Here is a 10,466-nt window from a genome sequence, read left to right on the forward strand (position 1 = left end):
CTCAATATGCAAAAACGTGCTTTCTTAGCTGAGCAGGTGAGTTCCATCATTCTGAACAAAACTCCACCCAAGTTTAGGGATCCAGGGTGTCCAACAATTTCTTGCACTATAGGAGAACACACGGTCAATAAAGCGTTATTAGACCTAGGTGCAAGTGTTAACCTACTGCCATATTCTGTTTATGAGCAGTTAGGTCTTGGGGAGTTGAAGCCAACATCTATCACTCTACAACTGGCAGACCGATCTGTCAAGATTCCTCGTGGAGTGGTCGAAGACGTTTTGATCAAGGTTGACAAATTCTATTTTCCCGTAGACTTCATTGTCTTAGACACTCAACCTGTACAAAACCCAGACTGTCACATTCCTGTCATCTTAGGACGTCCTTTCTTGGCTACGTCCAACGCGATCATTAATTGTCGTAATGGAGTGTTGAAACTGTCTTTTGGCAACATGACGGTAGAATTGAATGTGTTCGATATTAGTCAACAACCTGTGAATCTTGATGATGATGATGTGCATGAAGTTAATATGATTGAAGGATTAATACAAGATTCGTTGACTAACATTCTACCCGTCGACCCCTTTCAAGCATGTATGGAGAACTTTAACTCAGATCCCTATGATGATGCATACTGTAGTGACGTCCTATCCCTGCTCGAATCTGTACCTCAAATGGACGTCACTGAAGGAAGATATGAAGTGGAACCACCCTTACTCTCTGATTCCAAGCTCATTCCATCCATTGTTGAGCCACCCAAGCTTGAATTGAAAACATTGCCTAGTACGTTGAAGTACGCATTCCTAGGTTCTTCTGATACTCTACCTGTCATTATTTCATCATGTTTAGACACGGAACAGGAAAGTAAGCTTTTAGAAGTACTTAAGGAACACAAAGAGGCCTTAGGATGGACCATCTCAGATCTCAAAGGAATTAGTCCCACCATTTGCATGCACCACATTAACCTCGAAGAGAATGCCAAACCATCTAGGGAAATGCAAAGGAGACTTAATCCTAACATGAGAGATGTAGTCAAAGGAGAGATCTTGAAACTACTTGATGCGGGTATCATATACCCAATTCCCGATAGCAAATGGGTTAGTCCCATTCAAGTTGTGCCTAAGAAGTCAGGCATTACTGTTGTTCAGAACGACAAGAATGAATTAGTCCCTACTCGTACAACCACAGGATGGCGAGTATGCATCGACTACAGGAAGTTGAACACAGTAACAAGGAAGGATCACTTCCCGCTCCCTTTCATTGACCAAATGCTAGAACGTGTGTCTGGACACAGTCACTACTGTTTTCTAGATGGCTTTTCCGGTTATAACCAAATCCACATTGCACCAGAAGATCAGGAAAAAACTACATTCACGTGTCCATTTGGGACGTTTGCTTATAGACGTATGCCCTTCGGGTTGTGTAATGCACCTGCTACTTTCAGCGTTGCATGATGAGCATTTTTTCTGACATGATAGATAGTTTTCTCGAGATCTTTATGGATGATTTCTCTGTTTTTGGTTCCTCGTTTGACGAATGTTTGAAGCATCTTGCCCTCGTGATATCCAGATGTAAAGAAAAGAACCTTGTTCTAAATTGGGAAAAATGCCATTTTATGGTGAATTCAGGAATAGTTCTAGGACACATCATCTCAGAAAAAGGAATTGAAGTGGATAAAGCTAAAGTTGACCTCATTCAACATCTACCACAACCTTGCTCTGTGAAGGAGATCAGATCATTTCTAGGTCATGCTGGTTTTTACCGGCGATTCATCAAAGATTTCAGCAAAATCTCCAGACCTCTGTGCAGTCTTCTCTCCAAAGATGTTGCCTTCAATTTCGATGCTGCTTGTGTGAAGGCATGGGAGGAATTAAAAACCCTTCTCACCACCGCTCCTATAGTCCGACCACCCGATTGGAAGCTTCCGTTCGAACTTATGTGTGATGCCTCTGATTATGTTGTTGGTGCTGTTTTAGGACAGCGAGTTGATAGACTACCATATGTGATATACTATGCTAGCAAAACCCTTAACGATGCCCAACTCAATTATTCAACTACCGAGAAGGAATTGCTTGCCGTCGTTTTCGCATTAGACAAGTTTAGATCTTATCTGATAGGGTCTAAGATCATCATATACACAGACCATGCGGCTTTGAAGTATCTTCTTTCCAAGAAGGATGCTAAAGCTCGCCTTATTCGATGGATACTCTTATTACAGGAATTCGATCTCGAAATCCGTGATAAGAAAGGTTGTGAGAATGTGGTTGCTGATCATTTGTCTAGATTAACTTTAGAGTCTATTGATGAATGTGAGCTGATTAGAGAATCATTCCCAGATGAACAGCTGATGTCTATCTCAGACCTTCCTTGGTTTGCTGATATCGTTAACTACCTTGCTGCAGGTAGGATGCCCTCACATTGGTCGAGACAAGACCGCTATAAGTTTTTGGCTGAAGTTAAACATTTCCTTTGGGATGACCCATATTTGTTTAAGTACTGCCGGGACCAAATCATTAGGAGATGTGTCCCCAACACCGCACAGAAAGATGTGATATCTTTTTGCCATGACCAGGCATGTGGAGGCCATTTCAGTGCCAAGAAAACCGCTGCAAAGATCTTGCAGTGTGGATTCTATTGGCCATCATTGTTCAAGGATTGCCATGATTATTGCGTTGCTTGTGAACGCTGTCAAAAGCTAGGAAGCATTTCGAGGAGAAACATGATGCCATTGAACCCCATTTTGATTGTGGAGATTTTTGATGTTTGGGGGATCGACTTCATGGGTCCATTCCCTATTTCTGACGGTAGATTGTACATCCTAGTCGCAGTTGATTATGTTTCTAAGTGGGTAGAAGCCATAGCAACCAGAACAAATGACCACAAGGTGGTACTTTCATTTCTAAAGGAAAACATATTTGCACGTTTTGGTACCCCTAGAGCTATCATCAGTGACGGCGGTTCACATTTTCGTAACAAGTACTTTGAGTCTTTAGTACGCAAGTATGGCATAACTCACAAGGTTGCTACTCCGTACCACCCTCAGACTAGTGGACAAGTAGAAGTTTCTAATAGGGAAATTAAGCACATTCTGGAGAAGACGGTCAACCCGTCTAGGAAAGATTGGTCATTAAGATTGAATGATGCTTTGTGGGCCTATAGAACAGCTTATAAGACACCAATTGGCATGTCCCCCTATCGTCTAGTGTATGTAAAGCCGTGCCATCTACCTGTGGAATTAGAACATCGTGCCTACTGGGCAATCAAGGAACTGAACTTTTCTCTGGACGAAGCTGGAATTCAAAGGAAACTTCAACTCAACGAGTTGGAAGAATTGAGAAATGAGGCTTATGACAGTGCCAAGCTGTACAAGCAGAAGATGAAGATGTTTCATGATAAGCGTATTCTGCGCAAATCCTTCACTCCTGGTCAGAAAGTCTTGCTGTATGACTCCCGATTACATCTTTTTCCAGGAAAACTGCGTTCCAGATGGAAGGGTCCGTACCTAGTACGCACAGTTTTTCCTCATGGAGCTGTAGAGTTGGAGGATGTCTCCAACAAAAACGTTTTCAAAGTCAACGGGCAGAGATTAAAGCCATTCCTTGAGCCATTTCCACCCGACATTGAAACAACCGACCTGGAGGACCCAGTCTATGTGGACTAAGCTGGTCCACTCTTTCCCTAAATAACCAAACAGTTTTTCAAATGTTTCCCTAAAAACCAAAATTTTTCATTTTCCCAACAAAACCAAAATTTTCCAAAAAGTCCAATCCCATTAAAAACCAAATTTTCTTGTAGATAATGTGTTAGTTAAATTTCCTTTTGTGTATATTTTGTGCTCCTCCATTATGACTGCTAATATGATGGATTTTTGCCTTGAAATAACGGAGTTTTAATTCTGCTTTCGCCGAAATCGGGTATTCTCTCTCCTTTTACTCTACTCAGCATGTCCCTTTCCATATATTGTTTTATAATTCTTTCCATGTTTTGAAACATTGAGGACAATGTTTAGTTTAGGTTTGGGGGTATAGAGTAGATACCACGATAATATGCCATAATTGAAAACAAAACTCCTTCAGATACCACGATAATATGCCATAATTGAAAACAAAACTCCTTCTTCTTTTTGAAAAAAATTGAAAAATTCAAAAAAAATTAAAAAAAAAAAAAATGAAAAATCATAAAAAATGGAGCTCATTTACCTTGAAATGTTGACTCTTGTGCAAATATGTATTATTATTAGGAGTCTTAGTCTAGATATTTAGGCACCCTGATTCTAGCACAATTCACATAGTGATAAGAAATTTGCACGCGCACGATCTACCAATACATGTATGGCCTCGATCTTCAAGGTGTTGGATAGGAAGTCACGATTGCCAATCACTTTAGAATACTGAACGAAACTGGACTAGCTTGTTCTTTGGTTGGTTGGGATAGAAGATGGAGGTTACATTAAGAAAGACAACCATCGAATTTAACTGGGTGCATCAAAAAGGGCTACCTCTTGCAAAGTGTCATGTAATCTTTTGTTTCTTTTTGTTATGTATCAAAAGTGTTTCCTTGTAAAAAAAAAAAAAAAAAAAAAAAAAAAAAAAAAAAAAAAAAAAAAAAAAAAAAAAAAAAAAAAAAAAAAAAAAAAAAAAAAAAAAAAAAAAAAAAAAAAAAAAAAAAAAAAAAAAAAAAAAAAAAAAATTGAGACCAGACCATTTGACCAAAAGGAATAAATTCAATAAAGTCGACCACTGGTACCCTTGTATATGCCAGTTGTGTTGACCTAGAGTTAGGTTATCGACCACTGGTACCCTTGTATATGCCAGTGTGTTGATATTAGTCAGACTAGTATCTCAATCCATTAGGATAGGTTCATTTTGGCGGAGGCCTTCAGACAGATATGGGAAACATCGTTCACTTAGTAAACATCAAAACCATCTATGTTTTCTATATCCATCTTATTGATCTATCCATGTGATTAGTTTAGACTCCGAATATGATGTCCATAGTGCAACTATCTGAGTAGAGCTCTGTCACTTTATATGAATTTTAGTATGCTTGAGTGCAAACTCGTGTACAGCAATTGGAATTTCGCATCAGGGTACTTCTTCCTGTAGTCAATAAGTATGCCAACCAAGGAGATTCTTTAGTGCCTTCCAAGGTTCTGCGTAGATAGCTAAGGTCTGGAGTACAGGTTTTGTGGGTATATCTCTGGTAAGCCCTCCCGAGACTATAACTCGGCCACTAGGGACACCTAGGGGTTTAAAGGCTTATTGCATACGCTAAATGCAACCGACGATGCCTGCGACAGTGAGTTAGGATTTTATTTTGTAGTTTTGATTTGCTCGGGACTAGCAAATAATAAGTTTGGGGGTATTTGATAGACGCATTTATGTGTCTAATATATCTCAATTGTATATAGTGTTAGCACCCATTTTTGTACTTATTTGGTTATTTTATATATTTGTAGGTGTTTTCAGAAGAATAAGGATTTGCGGCGAAATTGGCTGAAAATGCGGCGTTTGAACCTCCATTGATAGAGTGCCGGAAGCGCCCCAGAAGTGTACCGGAAGTACCCCAGAAATACCCCGGAGGAACCCCGAAAAAAGTGCGGAAAATGCCCCAGAGGAAACTTGCTATATGGACCCTTGATTTTGGATAAGGGGTAACCTAATTACTAAGGGGTGACCCATTTCCAAGCAGCTGCTAAAGGGACACCAGTTTTGAGGGAGATTAAATCCCTGAAATCAATTGGGCTAGGCCTGTTAAGAATAAACAGATCGTATGCAAGTGATTTTATCGATCAACTTGGGCTGGAATGGCTGGGAGAAGCGATCAAAGTCCAAACAGAATACGTGTTCTCTGTGAAGTTTTCAAATATATTTTTAGAGATTCTGGGAGAGTTTTACGTTGAAGTAAAGTGTATCTAGTCTTGTTTAAGGATTAGGAGAAGTTTGGAGCGTAAGAAATTGCCAGAAGACGCGTACAAAGCAACAGAAAAGAGATTTCTCTCTCAACTGCACGTGAAGAAAAAAGGGAGATAAACTCGGATTTAATCGAGTTATTTGGACCCTATTGGTATATAAAGGCTGGTGGGAAGTGAGAGAAAGTTTTATGAGGAGTTTTGGGGAGTTTTTGAGGCGAGCAGAGAGGCGCAGGAGGAATTGCAGAGAAGTTACCTGCTGCTGCTGCTGCCATTAACGAAGCTCGAAGAACACGAAGAACAGACTCCAGAGGACAGTCGTTTATCAACAGTGACAACGACCAGCAGTTGGGGGTCTTAAAAATACAGCGTCAACAGCAGCAGTGGTTCTTTATCGTTCTTTTCTGGACGCTGAAAGAGGGTCGTAGTTTCACTGTATTATATTTTTCACTCTTTTAATCATATTTTGAGCATCAAATATTTATTTTTGGAACATGATTATTATGAGTAGCTAAACCCCATTAGCCAAGGCGACGGAGGAAGCCATTGTTCCACATTAATTGGTATAATTCTAATTTTACTATTTATTTGCAATATTATTATTATTTGATTATTTGCATGGGATTGAATTGAAATATTAGTTCTTATTGAATAGTTGTGAATTAATTTGATGAAGCATGCTGGGTTTTAAATACTTTTGATGTTTTATACTCGTTGATTACAACTATTACTTCAAGAATATATTTGAGGCAAATATTAGAATTATTTTTAAAGATAGAATTGCATGATTTTTATTTAGAGTTTATCAATTAATGGATCAATGGTGGAATCCTAGTCTTGGTATTTTTCTCCAAAAGTTTGAACTATTTTTTATTTGCATGTTTAATTTAAATCTATAAAAATTGTTTTCTTCACAAGTCTGAAAAGACCCAGTTTTTACCACTACTACAATCACTATTTGAAAACCATCACCAAACCATCTAGGGAAATGCAAAGGAGACTTAATCCTAACATGAGAGATGTAGTCAAAGGAGAGATCCTGAAACTACTTGATGCGGGTATCATATACCCAATTCCCGATAGCAAATGGGTTAGTCCCATTCAAGTTGTGCCTAAGAAGTCAGGCATTACTGTTGTTCAGAACGACAAGAATGAATTAGTCCCTACTCGTACAACCACAGGATGGCGAGTATGCATCGACTACAGGAAGTTGAACACAATAACAAGGAAGGATCACTTCCCGCTCCCTTTCATTGACCAAATGCTAGAACGTGTGTCTGGACACAGTCACTACTGTTTTCTAGATGGCTTTTCCGGTTATAACCAAATTCACATTGCTCCGGAAGATCAGGAAAAAACTACATTCACGTGTCCATTTGGGACGTTTGCTTATAGACGTATGTCCTTCGGGTTGTGTAATGCACCTGCTACTTTTCAGCGTTGCATGATGAGCATTTTTTCTGACATGATAGATAGTTTTCTCGAGATCTTTATGGATGATTTCTCTGTTTTTGGTTCCTCGTTTGACGAATGTTTGAAGCATCTTGCCCTCGTCATATCCAGATGTAAAGAAAAGAACCTTGTTCTAAATTGGGAAAAATGCCATTTTATGGTGAATTCAGGAATAGTTCTAGGACACATCATCTCAGAAAAAGGAATTGAAGTGGATAAAGCTAAAGTTGACCTCATTCAACATCTACCACAACCTTGCTCTGTGAAGGAGATCAGATCATTTCTAGGTCATGCTGGTTTTTACCGGCGATTCATCAAAGATTTCAGCAAAATCTCCAGACCTCTGTGCAGTCTTCTCTCCAAAGATGTTGCCTTCAATTTCGATGCTGCTTGTGTGAAGGCATGGGAGGAATTAAAAACCCTTCTCACCACCGCTCCTATAGTCCGACCACCCGATTGGAAGCTTCCGTTCGAGCTCATGTGTGATGCCTCTGATTATGCTGTTGGTGCTGTTTTAGGACAGCGAGTTGATAGACTGCCATATGTGATATACTATGCTAGAAAAACCCTTAATGATGCCCAACTCAATTATTCAACTACCGAGAAGGAATTGCTTGCCGTCGTTTTCGCATTAGACAAGTTTAGATCTTATCTGATAGGGTCTAAGATCATCATATACACAGACCATGCGGCTTTGAAGTATCTTCTTTCCAAGAAGGATGCTAAAGCTCGCCTTATTCGATGGATACTCTTATTACAGGAATTCGATCTCGAAATCCGTGATAAGAAAGGTTGTGAGAATGTGGTTGCTGATCATTTGTCTAGATTAACTTTAGAGTCTATTGATGAATGTGAGCTGATTAGAGAATCATTCCCAGATGAACAGCTGATGTCTATCTCAGACCTTCCTTGGTTTGCTGATATCGTTAACTACCTTGCTGCAGGTAGGATGCCCTCACATTGGTCGAGACAAGACCGCTATAAGTTTTTGGCTGAAGTTAAACACTTCCTTTGGGATGACCCATATCTGTTTAAGTACTGCCGGGACCAAATCATTAGGAGATGTGTCCCCAACACCGCACAGAAAGATGTGATATCTTTTTGTCATGACCAGGCATGTGGAGGCCATTTCAGTGCCAAGAAAACCGCTGCAAAGATCTTGCAGTGTGGATTCTATTGGCCATCATTGTTCAAGGATTGCCATGATTATTGCGTTGCTTGTGAACGCTGTCAAAAGCTAGGAAGCATTTCGAGGAGAAACATGATGCCATTGAACCCCATTTTGATTATGGAGATTTTTGATGTGTGGGGGATCGACTTCATGGGTCCATTCCCTATTTCTGACGGTAGATTGTACATCCTAGTCGCAGTTGATTACGTTTCTAAGTGGGTAGAAGCCATAGCAACCAGAACAAATGACCACAAGGTGGTACTTTCATTTCTAAAGGAAAACATATTTGCACGTTTTGGTACCCCTAGAGCTATCATCAGTGACGGCGGTTCACATTTTCGTAACAAGTACTTTGAGTCTTTAGTACGCAAGTATGGCATAACTCACAAGGTTGCTACTCCGTACCACCCTCAGACTAGTGGACAAGTAGAAGTTTCTAATAGGGAAATTAAGCACATTCTGGAGAAGACGGTCAACCCGTCTAGGAAAGATTGGTCATTAAGATTGAATGATGCTTTGTGGGCCTATAGAACAGCTTATAAGACACCAATTGGCATGTCCCCCTATCGTCTAGTGTATGGAAAGCCGTGCCATCTACCTGTGGAATTAGAACATCGTGCCTACTGGGCAATCAAGGAGCTGAACTTTTCTCTGGACGAAGCTGGAATTCAACGGAAACTTCAACTCAACGAGTTGGAAGAATTGAGAAATGAGGCTTATGATAGTGCCAAGTTATATAAGCAGAAAATGAAGATGTTTCATGATAAGCGTATTCTGCGCAAATCCTTCACTCCTGGTCAGAAAGTCTTGCTGTATGACTCCCGATTACATCTCTTTCCAGGAAAACTGCGTTCCAGATGGAAGGGTCCGTACCTAGTACGCACAGTTTTTCCTCATGGATCTGTAGAGCTGGAGGATGTCTCCAACAAGAACGTTTTCAAAGTCAACGGGTAGAGATTAAAGCCATTCCTTGAGCCATTTCCACCTGACATTGAAACAACCAACCTGGAGGACCCGGTCTATGTGGACTAAACTGGTCCACTCTTTCCCTAAATAACCAAAAAGTTTTCCAAATGTTTCCCTAAAAACCAAAATTTTTCTTTTTCCCATCCAAACCAAATGTCTCCCGACAAAACCAAAATTTTCCAAAAAGTCCAATCCCATTAAAAACCAAATTTTCTTGTAGATAATGTGTTAGTTAAATTTCATTTTGTATATATTTTGTGCTCATCCATTGTGACTCCTACTATGATGGATTTTTGCCTTGAATAAAGGAGTTTTAATCGAGCTTTCGCCATACAATCGGGTATTCTCTCTCCTTTTACTCTACTCAGCATGTTCCTCTTCATATATTGTTTTATAATTCTTTCCATGTTTTGAAACATTGAGGACAATGTTTAGTTTAGGTTTGGGGGTATAGAGTAGATACCATGATAAATTGCCATAATTGAAAACAAAACTCCTTCTTCTTTTTGAAAAAATTAAAAAATTCCAAAAAAAAAAATTAAAAAATCAAAATAAAAAATTAAAAAACTAAAAAATCATAAAAAATGGAGCTCATTTACCTTGAAATGTTGACTCTTGTGCAAATATGTATTATTATTAGGAGTCTTAGTCTAGATATTTAGGCACCCTGATTCTAGCACAATTCACATAGTGATAAGAAATTTGCACGCGCACGATCTACCAATACATGTATGGCCTCGATCTTCAAGGTGTTGGATAGGAAGTTACGATTGCCAATCACTTTAGAATACTGAACGAAACTTGACTAGCTTGTTCTTTGGTTGGTTGGGATAGAAGGTGGAGGATACATTAAGAAAGACAACCATCGAATTTAACTGGGTGCATCAAAAAGGGCTACCTCTTGCAAAGTGTCATGTAATCTTTTGTTTCTTTGTGTTATGTATCAATAGTGTATCAGTTCAAAAAAA

This window comes from Papaver somniferum, chromosome 1 (genome assembly GCF_003573695.1).
Source record: "Papaver somniferum cultivar HN1 chromosome 1, ASM357369v1, whole genome shotgun sequence".
NCBI lineage: Eukaryota > Viridiplantae > Streptophyta > Magnoliopsida > Ranunculales > Papaveraceae > Papaver > Papaver somniferum.